We start from the raw sequence: 15698 nt of genomic DNA, 5'->3' as shown, positions 1-15698 counted from the left end.
CCTGGCCACCATCTACATTCAGGCATCATTGAACATGGTGGTCGGCAAATTGAGCAGAATATGACAGATGCCGTGACACTATGTCTGTTGCACTAGATGTTCAGATTAATAGGCAAGAGGTATGGTGTGCCTCAGTTGGATCTCATTGCCAACAGAATGTGGTGTTTCCACAGTTCAGCTGCCAGTTTCCATATTGTCTAGTATGTGAAAGGGAAATGTTCACTGTCAGGTAGCCTAAGGAACTGTTTCCATATTTCCATTAATTCCCAGAGTCCTCAGAAAAGTAATGGAGTAAAAAGCAGTTTTGAAATCTATTCTGGTAGCTCCTTATGGGCCATTGGAACAGGTGAATTTGGAAAGCCTATCCATAAAAACATTGTTTACGGTGGTCACCTCTTCAGTTTGTCTCTTGCATGACCTACATGCTTTTGGTTGTAGTCCTCTATACATTAGAATGTTTCCCTAAAATCTGCTGTTAAGACTTGGTCCTGGATTTCTCCCCAAAATGTGATCATACTTCCATTTCAATCAGGGTGTGATACTGCTAGATCTGGATTCATCTAAGGGGGACAGCAGAAGAAAAGAAAATGACATTACTTGATGTAAGAATATCGATTTTAATCCATCTAACTAGATCTGAGGATTTCAGGAAGTGTAAATAACCTTTTTCTACCTTCAGCAAGAACAGGAAGGTCTCAAAAGTGGCAGTTTCTTCTCTGAGCAGACATATCAGGTTGATCTTTACAAAGGCCTAGGAGTTATATGGATATAGAGGCTCATTACAAGTTTTCCGGTATCCTGTAAAATTGCCGGTAATACTGTTTACTGGCACTTTTACAGGTCCAGCAAAGTATGGGTTTCACAGAACTCACTTGCCAGAATTACCAGCGCTGATGACACCTCCCCCGGATTTACCAGTGCCGGTAACACAGGCAAAGGAAATACCAGAATCATGTGCACAATGGTACCACCACCACAATATGAGCATGCACTTGCCGGTAATACAGGCAGATATTTCTGGAGATAACACCACCTCAGAGCTGGAGGTAAATGGTCCCAGGTGAAGGAAAGAAGGCCACAGGTGCACCCGAACCACCCAGGTTCACCCAATGTACACAGGAACAGTCCTAAAGGGCCACCCCCACCCCAGGAACACTTCCCAACACAACCATGCTGCCACTCATTGTCGCTACCATGGACCTGGAAGCGCTGCAGGCTGATGTGCAGCTGATGGTGCTGGACACCCTGGGCCCGCACAGACAGCCAGATAGTCACCCTGTACCGCCTAAACAGGGAGACCATTCATGACTTCCTGACCCTTTTCCCGCACTTCCTGTGGGCCAGCTGCATGGCATTTAGCAACCTGCCTTCTCCAGAGTGCTGCTGGAGGTACTGGAGGCCCTCTGGTGCCATGTGGGCAAGCAAATCAACCTCTCAACCACCCAGGCTCAGGTGAATGCCACCAAGGCACGCTTATATGCGATTGCAGGCATGCCCAATGTGCTGGCAGCATTGGACTGCATGCAAATAGAGTTGGTTCCCCCCACCCCCATGCCTCAGAGGCGGTCTACAGGAACTGGAAGCAGTACCATTCTCTCAATGTCCAGGTGACCCGTGACACGGACCTGGCCATCCCACACTGCTGTGCCCGGTTCCAGGATCAACCCACAGCACCCTACCGGCTTACATGGCGCATCACAGAGGACAAAGGACCGGGATGTTGGGTTAGTTCATGTACATTCACACATACATTGCAGCATGGGTGACATGCAAAGGGGGGGCCGTATGTCACAAATGCATGTCTGGCAAGCAGCCCTCACATGCTGGACCAACCAGTGCACGCCACAATTGAAAGGCCACAACACACAGGAGTAGCATATGACTGGAGATGTAGCAGTCACTGACCAGGCCATTTAAAACCCAAAAGGACATCCGCATGCAATGCACTACAGGTACCAAAATGCAACACTGCCACCCCTACAATGCAAGTAAATCAGTAGACTAGGCCACATAGTAACCATGAGATTTATGTTCTGGTAAGACCTGGGGCATGCATGCATAGACTGACCGTTGAGATTCTGCTGTCACAGGCAACACCACTGCTGAGCATCACTTACACATTAATGTCAATGTCAATGGGTCTTGTACTGCACACTGTTGCCACTTGCATAGTCTGGAAGTAGTTTTGGGGTGGATTGTTAGTGGGATTGAGAGGGAGAAGAGCAAGAGAGCTTTGATGTGCTGTTGGCAGCTTCAGTTTGGAGAAACCGGTCACTGAGCATTGGGGCATTTCTTTTGGTTGATAGACATCATGTGGTGTTGGTGCATGATTGTGTATGGTTTGTTTTCATGCCGGGTGTTGTCAAGTGCATGCAGTTAGTAGTGCCATAGAGGCATGGTTGTGTTTAGTTCAGAGTCTGAGGGTGCGTATGCAGAATGGTGAGACACTTCCCACACCATAACAATCCACCTAGGTGTGATCCATTCCCTACCCCCAACAATCCGTCTCTGGGAGCAGAACCCAGGTCTATCCAAATGTTACACAGTGCCTGTCTAAGGGCACAGCAGGGAGCATAAGGCTCAGCTATACTATTAGACCAGATGCATGATGTGGCTAACCTACACATATCACGCAAAGTGTAAAATATGGCTAATTTACACAGTTCAGCTACATGCAAGATAAGGCTAAACTTGTGTCCTTACTCCTTGCAGGTGACTCAGGATAGCCGCTGCTTCCGTGACTGATGACCCCTTTGAGGGACTCCAGAAGCAGGAGGGAATGCCATACAACAGGACGCATGTGAGAACCAGGGCATCCATCTAGCGGACCGTCAAGCTCTTGAAGGCATGTTTTAGATGCCAACACCGGTCTGAGGGTACGCTCAAGTACAGGCTAGAGAAGATGGAGCAGATAGTCCTGGCCTATGCACTGTTGCATAATATCTCCATCAGACACAACATACCCCTTCCCCCAGATCTGAACATTCCTACGCCAGAGGATGATGGTGAGAATGAAGCACCCGCCGAGCCCATGCACGTCAGCATGGAGGCCAGGGATGGTCGTATAGCCCGCCAAGAACTTATAGACAACTTTTTCTGAGTACCCCTTTCACTCTGCACTTCTCTTGTACCTTACTGCATATGATGCACAAACACAATAAATACTTGCACCCAAATAATGAATGTCCACTAACTGCTTCAAGTGCAAACTGTTATGTATTTATGTATTATGATGAATCCGATGGAGTCCTCACTGTATTGCAGACGGTGACCTCCCATGTGGCCAGGGGACGGCAGCCACTACCTTATCCTGACCCTGGGGGTAGATATATGAAGGGAGGATCACATGGTGGGAGACAACCACAAGGGAGCTGTCATGACTTCATCGTATGAGACATGGTATCAACCATTTTTCCTAGAGGATAACACTCCCATACCTAATACCCTCAAGGCCTATTGTCGTGTCTCCTCATCTGCCACCTCCTGGAAGAACTTGATCTTGATGTCCTCACTGTCACTGAGATGTGGTTCACAGCCAGCTCTGTCACGAGTTTTGACACTCTGCTCCCTGACGGCTACAAAATCCTCTCTGATCCAAGAACCAATCGACCCAGAGGTGGAGTAGCTCTAATCTTTCTGGAGTGTGTCACTGCTTCTGTCATTCCTATGCAGCCCTACACCTAATTTGAATGCCTGGTCTGCAGGCTCTCAATGTCTCCTGGCCTCTCTCTGAATGTGGCCACTATCTATAGGCCAACTGGACAGGTTGCCCTCTTCCTCTCAGAGTGGGCTGACCTCTCCTCTTCTCTCCTTGCCTCTGCCTCTCAACTTCTCCTCCTTGGAGACAACAACATCCACTTGGATGCCTCTAATACCTCCTCTGGCCTCTTCCGCAACCTATGCGACACTCTCTCTCTCTCTCCATTCTACCCTCTGGTCCAGCACACTCTTGGACTGAACACTTTCTGCTTTCCTCTCATCTGAAACTCTCTGTCCCCCACACAAAGCCCACCCCAGCACTGCCACCTACCTTCTCAGTCATTTGGCCCATGAAGCATGTGTCAGTGGATGTCATTGCCTCTACTTTCTCTGCTCCTCCTACTCCTGCGGCTGACTCACACCATGACACAGCTCTCTCTAACCTGCATATTTCTATCTCCAACACTCTGGACATCCTTTCCCCTGTCATGAGAATCCATCTGAAGCCTACCTCCAAGTGCAACTCTTGGTATGACTCAGACCTTGCTACCCTGAAACACAAGTGCAGGGTGGCTGAGAAGAGGTGGAGGGCCTTGGGTGCATCCTATGACAAACTGGCCTGCCACCTGCTCCAAAGGCAGTATAGACTCTGTCCTGTCCAAGAAGAGAGCCCACATCCAAGCCTGCATCTCTGCCGCCTCTAGAAACATTGCTGAACTCTTTAAAATCTGCAAGGAGCTGGCCAATACTTCTGCCGTCTCCACCTAACCTGTTCCCACCCACGCCCTCTTTACGGCTCTGGCTTCTCACTTCCCCCCGAAAACTCAGGACATCCTGTCCTCGCTCTCCAGCCACCTCTACCTCTCTTCCTCTGTCTTCTTTCTCTCTGACAACACCTGATAAGGTTTCTAGACAAGTCCGATTTCATGAAAGTCTTGTCCAAACAGGTGCTCCCCAGTTCCCCCAGAACCATCAAGGACCACATTGACAAGCACGCTCCAGCCTTGGACAATTTCTGCAATGACTCTTTCACCACTGGATTGTTCCCCTCTCTCCTCAAACACTCCCTTGTGGATCCCCTCCTAGAAAAAAATTCTGCTGATCCTACCTGTCCGGCAAACTATTGCCCGATCTCTATCACTCCTTTCCTGAGCAAACTCCTGCAAAAGCTGGCCATCTCCCAGCTTACTCTCCACACTGAATCCGTTGGGTGTCTCCATGACCATCAGCCTGGCTTCAGAGCAGCCAGAGGCACGGCAACTGCTCTAATCGGAACTACAGCTTTCGTTCTGTCCTCATCCTCCTTGACCTTTCCTTTGGTTTTGACACAGTCAATCACTCCATCCTGATCAAGCAACTCTGTGAGAATCTGTGCATCACGGATCAAGCTCTGGAGTCACTGACCGCCATCCTCTGGGACCGATCCTGCAAGGTCCAACTTGGGTCCTTTCTCTCCACCACCTCTCTCTCCACATGTGGTGTTCCCCAGGGCTCTAACCTCTCACCCTGACTCTTCAATGTCTACTTTGCCCCCTTGGCCCACCTGATCTCTACCTTCTCCTCTAACTTTCAGTGTCATGCAGATGACACTCAGCTCTCCTTCCGACTTCCCTCAGCCTCCTCTTCTCTCTCGCTCATCCCTGACTGTCTATCCACGATTCAGGATTGGTGTGCCTCCAACGACTTCTGCCTTAATGTCAGTAAGACAGAGACCCTTCTTATTGGGACTGCTGCTCCCACTTCCCTCTTTCACTCTGGCCGCCCTGCGTAAGCCCTCTTCCTTTGCCTTCCTCTGAGGTAAAAACATTGGTGTCCTCTTCGACTCCACCATCTCCTTCTCTCAGCACATCATAGACCTTGCCAAGAAAGCCCACGACCAGCTGCACCTCCTCAGAGGTATTCCTTTTCTCACATCCCCCCAGAAGCTCACTGTCTCTAGAGCCCTGGTTGTCTCCAGGCTGGACTACTGCAACAGCCTTTTTCTCAACCTTCCTTCCTTCACTCTCTGCCCTCTGCAACTAATCCAGATCAGGACTGCAAGACTTATCATTGGCCTCAAGCCCAGGGACTGTATCTCTCCAGCCTGGAACTCTCTCCACTGGCTCTCGGTGGCTGCAAGGATCAAGTTCAAGACCCTGTACATCGTCCACAAGGCTTTCTCAGGCCAGGGCCCGCTCTACCTCCAACTCTCTCTTCCAAAATACCTTCTTTCTCGAGCCCTTCAACCAGCTAGCTCCAACTCTCTGAGGGTCAGAAGGTTCTCCAGGCAGAGAGTGGTGGGTAGATCTCTCTCCTCTGCAGGTGCCTCCCTCTGGAAAGGCCTCCCTGCCCCTCTCACACTTGATCCAGACCACCTGAAGTTCTGGGAGCAGCTCAAGACCATCCCTTTTTTCTCTGCTTTATCTCTCTCCCTCTGCTGACCACTTGTCTGTGGCGCCAACTGGTTGCTTGGTTACCCTCAGAGTCTCACTGGGTAACAGGCCCCACCATGATCAGTCTCCCCTGCACTGCTTATAGGCCTACTGCGCACTTAGGGGCTGTAACTGTAACCGCTAGAGTCCCCTGCCTCCTTTCACTTACCTAGAGCCACGCTGCCCTGGCTGCACTTACTCAGAGTAATTTCTGCCTTGATTGCACTGCCTCCTTTCCTACCCCTGACACTTCCCCTTTTCCCTTCCACCTGCACTTGGCATTGTTGCACTTGCACAATCTGAATGGCACAAGGCCTAGTAAGATTGTTTGTTCTGTCCTCCCTCTATCTTCCCACCCTTGTCGTCTAACGCCTAGAAAAACTTGTGTACAGGCGCATTATAAATGACTTATCATATCATATCATATCACATCCTCCTATGCAGGTTAGTGAAAACCTTTTCCCAAGACCCCTAGTGCAACATTCCAACTCTGATATGCCTTGTGAAACCTATGGAAATGCCTTCTCCAGTTCCACCTACCAATCATCCAGGACTGACTTGCCCTTGAAAACCATTAAGAATGTTTACTCAACTTTATCGTGCAAATTGTCAAGAATGGACTTCCTTTCTCAGAATTACCAAAATACTGGGATGAGGAAGAGGAACAAAGCAATGCAGAGCGAAGGAGGCCACACACCCAAGGAGCGCTCTTGTTGTTACATACATACACCTGTGACTGGGAAATGTAAAGAGCAGAAGCAGAGAGTCGAGGTGTGCCGTTGGAGGGAGAAAGCTGTGTCTCTCTGTGCGGATTGGAGAGACTGAAAGGCTGAGACTGGCATGGTGCAGCAGCCCGGCTCGAGGGCCAACAACAAAGAAGCTGCCACGTGAAAAGAACATGCTGTGGGAATGCCAGGAGCCGACGATAGACTCCTGGGGCTAGATTAGAGAAACTTTGCGCCAAGGCAAGGGCAAAGTTGCACTGTATTAGCACTAGGGCAAAGTTTGCCCTATTTTTAAAAACAGTGGCACACACTAGAAAACTACTGCGCACCTTGACAAGGGCAGTTTGGCATATTAAAAGCGCCAGGGCAAAAATGGCCCTAGTGCAAAAAAGATGCATTTCTACTGGATTTTTGGTACAAATCAAAGAGATGCAATTTTAACCGTGCACCTCTTAAGTTTCTCTTACCTCACAACAGAAACATTAAAAAAAAAAAAATCTTATATCTCTTGCCTATTATTTCCCTACCTCATCCAAAACTAAGAGTCTGTCAGAAGTCAAGATGTCCAAAGCAAAATGTCCTGTGTCCGAAATACTATTCTGGCCCGCAATTTCTAATATTAACTCTAAAGTGTAAAGGGAAATGTCTTTGGCCTTGAAAGTGCACAAATGTTCAAGTTCAAAAGGAAAGACATAGCTCTCACACAAATGTTCCCAATTGATATATTTCGGAGTTCCAGGGGATTGCTCTTTCCCCCAGGTTTTCTCTTCAAGATACTTTAAACTCCTAAGGGTATGGGTCTTCCTTGGAATTCTCTGATCAACAAAAAAACAACTTGTATATAAAACAACTTGTCTGTTAGTCCCAACTTCATTGGACATCTTGTCCTGACAAGTTTCTTCTCCACTTTTAATGTAACTCTTTATTCACAGGCTTGGCTTTGCCTGGTGTATTCTCCTACCAGGACTTCCTCATGGGATTCACTTTACACACTTGCCAACTTGACTTTGCCTAGAATACTCTCCTGCCAGGACTTTCTAACGTACTTCACATGCCACACTTGCCTAGTCTAGATGTGCAGGACCTGATGGCCTACCCCCATGTGTGATCAAAAACAATCCGTTATTCTGGGCACAAGTTCTATTAGAAAACTTTAAATCGATATACAGAACTAAAGAAATTCCATCATCTTGGCATACCTCAATCATTAAACCAATCCATAAAAAGGGACCTATCGATAACCCCAACAACTTCAGGCCCATAGCTCTAATGGATCTGCCAAAGTATTTTCCATTCTGTTGCTAATCGAAATAGAGATGGTGATTCGCAACACCGAGTGCCTTAGCATTGCCCAAGTTGGATTTCGGAAAGCAATGGGGACAACTCTAAATGCGAGCATTCTTGCACATCTGATCGCATCCTGCAAAACATCTGACAAAAGTCCCATCTTTGTTGCTTCGCCTGACCTTAAAGCTGCATTTGATTGTGTGATTAGAGAAATCCTATGGAAAAAAATGTCAAGTGTTAACTTTCCAGATCACTTAATAACTCTAATAACCATGCTTCACCACAGAACAAACTTTAGGGTAAGAATAACTCGAGAAGGAACCCTAACAGAAGCCATCCCGACCTGGATTGGGGTGAAGCAAGGGTGCAATATGGCAGCTATTCTTTTCAATTTGTATATGGCTGATTTGGATATGATTTGGAGTGAAAAAGAATCGTTTGCAGTGCGATTAGGAAAACCTCCAACTATCGAGGCTAGCATATGCAGACGATATACTTCTGTTTGATAAAACCCAATCCGGATTACAGGCAAAGATCGAGAGCTTCCTCTTGTACTGCAACAATAACAACCTCAAAGTGAATCCCCAAACATCCAACATCATGATTTTCTCAAATCGAAAAAAAAAACACACCATTTCACGTGGAATATAGAGACAACACAAATAAAGGTAGTCCGAGAAATGCTTTACCTTGGTTTCAGGGTCTCAAATAACATATCCTTAAAAAAAGCCAAGGAACAATTGATGGGGAAAATGCGACTCCTCAAAGGGCAAATGAAAATGGTATACTCTGAATTCTGTACCTTCTCCCTTATCCCTTTATATGAATACTATAATAAGAAAAAAGAAGCGATCCTACTATATGGGGTCGAATTACACTTACAAGATCTGGGACCCCTCCTTAATTCTATACAAGGAACTTTATAGAAGAACGCCCTAGGTTTGCCGCAGAGTCTTCCAAACGCTATCCTAAGACATGAATTGGGGCTATCTTCGTTAGCGGTACGCTATCACTGGCGTCTACTATCTCTATATTTTAAAATGTTGGACCCCCCACGTAATTCGATTTATACTGAATTTGCAAAAATGTTAACTCAAGAACATCCGGTATCAGTACTAAAATTTAAGGAGAGAATGGATACACTTCTAATGAAGATCAATCTTACAGCTGATGAGCTAGATCTGAATTCAGACAAAATGAAAAAAAAAAGATTTGAGAATGATTGGGTTGAATGCATTTCACAAGTTCAATCGTATTCTTCCTTTGACGAATATGCAGGATTTATTCACCGGCAAAAGCCTAGATTGAACTATTTATTGATGTGTCCTGACAAGATGATTAGGAGAACTTTTATGTTATTTCGAATGGACTTAATTCAAACAAAAGTAATAAGAAAGCATTGGAATAAAGATCGATGTGAGCCACATGATCAATCGTGTAGATTCTGCAAAGAAAACCCAGAATCCTTAAAACATTTATTTTTATACTGTTCGTACTATGAAAACATACGTGCACTTATGCTAAAAGAATTTACAAATGCTAACACGATTTTCGCAAGGAACTGTATTTGGAAGCACTGTATGTGGGGAGCGAGTAATACGGCCATAATAGCTACGGTCCGATTGACAAATCATATTAGAAATGAAATAGAAAAAGATGTCTAACATGATTATGTGTAAGAATGAGAAATGACTCATTCTGAAATGAAATTATGATTTTGTGAGCGGTCACTAAGCAGATGTTTCTTCTTTCTTTTTTGTTTTTTTTAAAGATTTTTAAATATGTAAAATGTCTTTTTATGAAGTTATTTGTAAAGGTGTTGTACACCAAAAACAAATATGTTTTTTAATAAAAAAAAAAATCAAACCCTTGTAGGCAGATTGCCCATTTCAGCAGTTTTGGGTTTTCCCCTTTCATTTGCATCAACCATCTCAAGGGTTGGTGGTCTGTTTGAATGATGAAAGTAGATCCATACAGTATGGTCTAAACTTCTTCAAAGCCCACACAATGGCAACACATTCTCTCTCAATAGATGCCCACCTTGTTTCCGGTTCCTTCAGTTTCCTACTGATGAAGCAAATGGGGTGCTCCCTACCTTTCTCATCCAGTTGACTGAGTACTGCACCTATACCTATATTGGAAGCATCTGTTTGTACAATGAAGGGTTGGTGGTAGTCAGGAGCTCTGAGAACTGGAGCTTGACAAAGGACTTTCTTTAGGCTTTCAAAGGCCTGATTGCACTTCTCATTCCATTTGATCTTTTTAGGGAACTTAGGAGAAGAGATTACATTCAGTGGAGAAGCTATGGACCCATAGCTCTCAATGAAATTCCTGTAATACCCAGTGAGGCCTAGGAAGGCTCTCACCTGGGTTTGAGTAGAAGGGGCTGTCCAATTTGGCACAGCTTCAATCTTGCTGAGCAAAGGCCTTATTTCACCACCTCCTACCTCATGCCCAAGGGCGACCACTTTACTCTGACCAATCTGGCATTTACTTGCCTTTATGGTCAGATGGGCCTGTTCAAGAGCCTGCAAAACATATCCTAGGCGGTCAACATGTTCTTTCCAAGTAGGGCTGAACACTGCAATGTCATCCAAGAATGCCATGCAGAAGTCCTCCATCCCATTCAGAACCTGATTAACCATCCTTTGGAATGTAGCAGGTGAATTCTTTAGTCCAAAAGGCATAACCTTAAACTGGTATAAACCAACTGGGGAGGAGAATGCAGTTTTTGCCCTGGCATGGTCAGTCAGGGCTATTTGCCAATAACCTGACGTGAGATCACATGTGCTGAGGAACCAAGTCTGTCCACAAGCTCATCTGTCCTTGGCAAAGGATAGGCATCAGTCTTATTGACTGCATTTACAGCTGTATAGTCCACACAGATTCTCAACTCCTTGGATCCTGCCTTTGGTACTAACACAACTGGGCTAGACCATGGACTAGTAGAGGGCTCTATTACCCCGAGATCAAGCATCTTGTTGACCTCTTCTTTGATGTGGGTTCTTACATTTTCTGACATCCTGTAGCCCCTGCTTTTGACAGGTAAACAGTTACCAGTTTGGATATCATGTTGGCCCCAAGGGGTCAAGCCTGGTGCTGGAGAAAACAGAGGGGCAAATTGATTTAACAAAACTTTGCACTCCTCCTGTTGCTCAGGTGTCAGATTAGAAGAGAGATTAACTCCTTCTATTTTCTCGTCCAAAGGTTTGCCTCTGAGGAGGTCATGTAGAGGTTCATTCTCCTCCTCCTCTCGAGCTGAAGCTAGAAGCAGAGCTCCCAGTTCTGGTCTTGAGACATAAGCTTTTAGATGGTTGATGTGAAAGACTCTAGGAGCCTCCTTAGGATTGCCTAAGTCCACCAGATAGTTCACCTCTCCAAGTTTTCCCACAACCTTGAAGGGTCCCATCCATTTGTCCTGCAAGGCCCTCTGCCTTGTTGGGACCATAACAAGAACTAGCTGGTCTTGAGCGAACTTAACCATGTTGGCCTTCTAGTCATGCCAGTGCTTGACCAGAACCTGACCTGCTTTCAAGTTATCACTTGCTTCAGACATCATGTGTTACATTCTCCTTTGGAGTCCTATCACATAGTCAGTGACTCTGACTGGTGTGGGGGAAGGAGCACTCTCCAACCCCTCCTTGATCAGGGCCAATGGACCTCTGACCGGATGGCCATAGAGAAGTTTGAAGGGATTGTAACCCACTCCCTTCTGAGGGACTTCTCTATATGCAAAGAGAAGGCATGGCAGTAGAAGATCCCACTTTTTCTTAAGGGGGTCCTCTAAAGCTCCTATCATGCTCTTTATGGTTCTGTTAAACCTTTCTACCAATACATTTGTCTGAGGGTGGTATGCTGTTGAGAACTTGTAGGTAACTCCACAGTTTTTCCAGATGGCCTTCATGTAGTGGGACATAAAATGTGACCCCCTGTCGGATTTTACTTCCTTAGGAAACCCAACCCTTGTAAAAATACCAAGGAGGGCCTTAGCCACAGCCGGAGCTGTAACAGTCCTCATAGGAATTGCTTCAGGGAACCCAGTGGCATGGTCTACTACAACAAGTATAAACCTGTTGCCTGAAGAAGTTGGAGGATCAAGGGGACCAACAATGTCGATTCCTACCCTCTCAAATGGTACTCCCACCACAGGGAGAGGCACTAAAGGTGCCACGTTCTTGGAACCACTTTTACCAGAGGTTTGGCAAGTGTGGCAACTCTTGCAGTACTTATCTACCTCAGCCCCCATTTTAGGCCAATAAAAGTAGAGAGAGAGCCTTTCCTTGGTCTTCTTGAAACTCAAGTGACCAGCCAAAGGTATCTCATGGGCTAGTTGCAAGAATTGGAGTCGGTTCGTTTGGGGCACTGCAAGTCTCTTGTAGTAAACAGGGGTTCACTCTGTTGGTTCACTATATAAGAGGCCATCTTCCCAGTGTAACCTATACTTCCCAGGCTCTTGCCCTTCGAGCTGAGAAGCTGCCTGGTGGCGAAGACCTTCCAGAGTTGGACATTCTCTTTGTCCCTTACTGAAGTCTGCCCTTTGGGGTCCACCTTCTGCCAGTAAAGACTGCAGCTCAGGATAGTCCACAGGGACAATAGCTCCAATGAGTTCCTGGCCTCCTACTAGATGTGAGTCATCAGGCTCTAGTTTAACCACACAGGGTTGTACCTCACTCTCAGCCTCAGCTGGAGGAGGAATCACAGGTATGATTTTTGACAACCTAGGAGATTTCCTGGTTGGCATTACTGGAGTGTTCTCTGATGGTTTCTTCTTTGAAGTCTTGGGTTTCCCATTTGCTTCTGGTTGCTTGGAAACAGCAGTTAGTAACTCCAGTGGAGTAGGAGTGATCTCTTTTCCTATCATCTTCTCAGGAGAGCCTCTTAAGGTCCTCTCCCTTGCAGGTCTGGTAAGCTCCTATAATCTCTTAATAGGAGGTCTGAGAGTACTTGACACTACTCCCAGGTCTTTCAGATCAGTGCCCAACAGCACCCTTCCTGGTACTTCAGATTGTACACTCACAGGTATCCTGACAGTCATTTCATTGCACTGGATGAGAGCTGGTAATTGGGGAAGCATCTGCACAGGCCCTCCAGCTAACTTGGTGAGGCGTTTGGGTGCCTTAGAAACATCCTCCACATTGTAAAAAGATTCGTCCACCACAGTTATGCTGGCCCCAGTGTCTCTAATGGCAGCGGTCTCCTGACCATTGACTAGGACACTTTCTTTATGATACTCTTTAGTATTAGGAGGGATAGAATTATACACATCTACATTCTGCTGTTCCCACAACCCTAGGGATACTAAAGATACACTAGCTGAGACTCCAATGGGGTCCTCAGCTAGTAGTTGAAAGTTTCCACTGACCATATGTACTTCCTCATCTGGAGCGAAGGCTAAGGAGACAGTGTGGACCCCTGAAGGTTTACCCTTACATCTGGGATCCTCTTTCAAATGATCAGTACAGCCACAAACATAACATTTCCCAAATGTCTTTATGAATGGTGGCTTGTTCTGACCTCCTTCTGGTCTGGGACCAGAAGGTACACTAGCCTGTTTAGGTTTCCCTTGTGGCTTACCCTTAGGATTTTGTTTGGAGCCCTCTTTGGAATTGGAATTAGTTGAATTCTCTTAGTTGTCTTTTTTAGGCTGCTTTCCCTCATCCTTTTTCTGAGTTACCACTGAATCCTTGTGAGTAGCCCTGTTGGCAACCCACAAGTCAGCAGCCTTAGCTAGTTTATTAGAATCCAATTCTTTTGAATCAGCCAATTGCTGTCTGAGCTCAGGAGAGCAGGCATCATAGATAGACTCCATCATAACAAGATTTCTCATTCCTTCATAAGTGTTAACTCTGTGACCCTTAATCCATCCCTCTAAGTTCTTCAAACATTCATTCACCCAAGTAGCCCAAGGGGTACTATCATGCTTGTTGAGGGTCCTAAACCTCTTAAGGTGCTGGGAAGGAGTCTTCCCAAATCTAGCTATTAAAGCTAGCTTTACACATTCATAATCCATCCTATCCACCTGCCACAACTCCATTACCACATCAGATGCAACAGGGGGGAGCCTAGAGAATAACCAGGGGATCAACTGATTCCCTGTGATATCCTGGAGCCCATGATTATATTCAAACATAGCAAGCCAATCTAATACATCCAACTTCGGTTCATACATATCCACAATCTCTTTAGGCATCCAGGGTATTTTTGGACTGGAAGATCTAGAGGATTCGGGGAGAGAAGCATTTTCCAAAGACAATTTCTTCATCTCAAGCTCATGGTTGAGCTCCATTTCTTTGAGCCTTAGTTCCTGATGCCTCTGTTCAGTTTGGGCACTAATTCTTTTGAATTCTAGTTCAAGTCTCATTTTTTCTAGTGAGATAAATTCAGGACTTAATGTGGGACCTGGTAAGGGTCCAGTAGCCACAGACTGAGGCCTTTGAGCAGGCAGAGGGCAAGAGGGGGTGACATTGGTATCCGCCTCTTCCTCATCTGTCTCAAAAATAACATCTTCAACATTATCCTCATTAATGTTTGCTACATTTGCTGGAGCAGTAGGGCCTACAGCACCACTATACAGACTTTGTTTCTCTAACAGTCGATAAATCATTTCTGTTTTCTTGCCTTTGACAGGAAGACCTTTCTGTCTGCACAAATCTTTAAGATAATCAGCAGTTTTTGTAAGGAGGGTCTCCTGACTATAACTTTCCATACTTGACTTTGTTGAAATAAACTTTTTGTGATTGTTAACCTTGTGGTTAATTGAACCAAGGTACTAGTAGCACACTAAAATATAAATCCAATACTTTCATCCTCACCGCTGTACACCAGTGTTAGGCAGAATCCTATGCAGTTCCCTTAGGGGGCACTACAGAAGATTAAGACTACAGGTATGAGCAAGAAAAATCCCCTTTGGTATCAGTCTGTACCACGAAGATTTAGTTGGTAGCTGTGACTAAGCAGTCAGACTTATCTCAAGAGGGAGATGAGCAGTATTCAGGGTTTATACAATAGGTATCACAGTACTATGGCACAAGGAAACACTGACCAAAGCTTTGTATCAAAAAAAGAGAATATATAGATTTATTTTTTACACATCTAGTTCAACACATAAATCACAGTTGATAAAGCAAGTTAAGTTTAGTCGAAGAAAGTATATACAACTCCCTAGTCAATTGTACACAAGTTTGCGGTAGAGTGAAAACTGAGCAAAACGCCACAGTGAAACCCAACTACAAATGGCACTCTAGCAATTTAGCGAAAGGGAGGGAAAGTACAAGTTAAACCGAAATATCTTCAGACACCCCCTAGCAGCACTTCCCTGAAGTTTTGTGAACAAGTAATGCACAGTAATACTTTAACAGAAAGATAAGTAATTGAAAACTGAGCAAAATGGCACTTCACAAGTTAAAACAGTAGGAAGGAAGAAGTGTTTAGAAGATTCAGGTGCATCAACACATTTCTCATTGAGAATCAATCTAGTGAGAGCAGATCTAACAAATCAGCCTGAGTCAATAGGCCTGAGCCAGAGTCAGTGTTACAGGACCAAGAGATTAGGAGCAAAGATTTTCTTGTAGCTGCA

The sequence above is a fragment of the Ambystoma mexicanum genome, chromosome 4p (assembly GCF_040938575.1).
Source record: "Ambystoma mexicanum isolate Mex_15411 chromosome 4p, UKY_AmexF1_1, whole genome shotgun sequence".
Lineage (NCBI taxonomy): Eukaryota > Metazoa > Chordata > Amphibia > Caudata > Ambystomatidae > Ambystoma > Ambystoma mexicanum.
The sequence above is the reverse complement of the archived record's forward strand: the minus strand, read 5'-3'. Positions refer to the sequence as shown.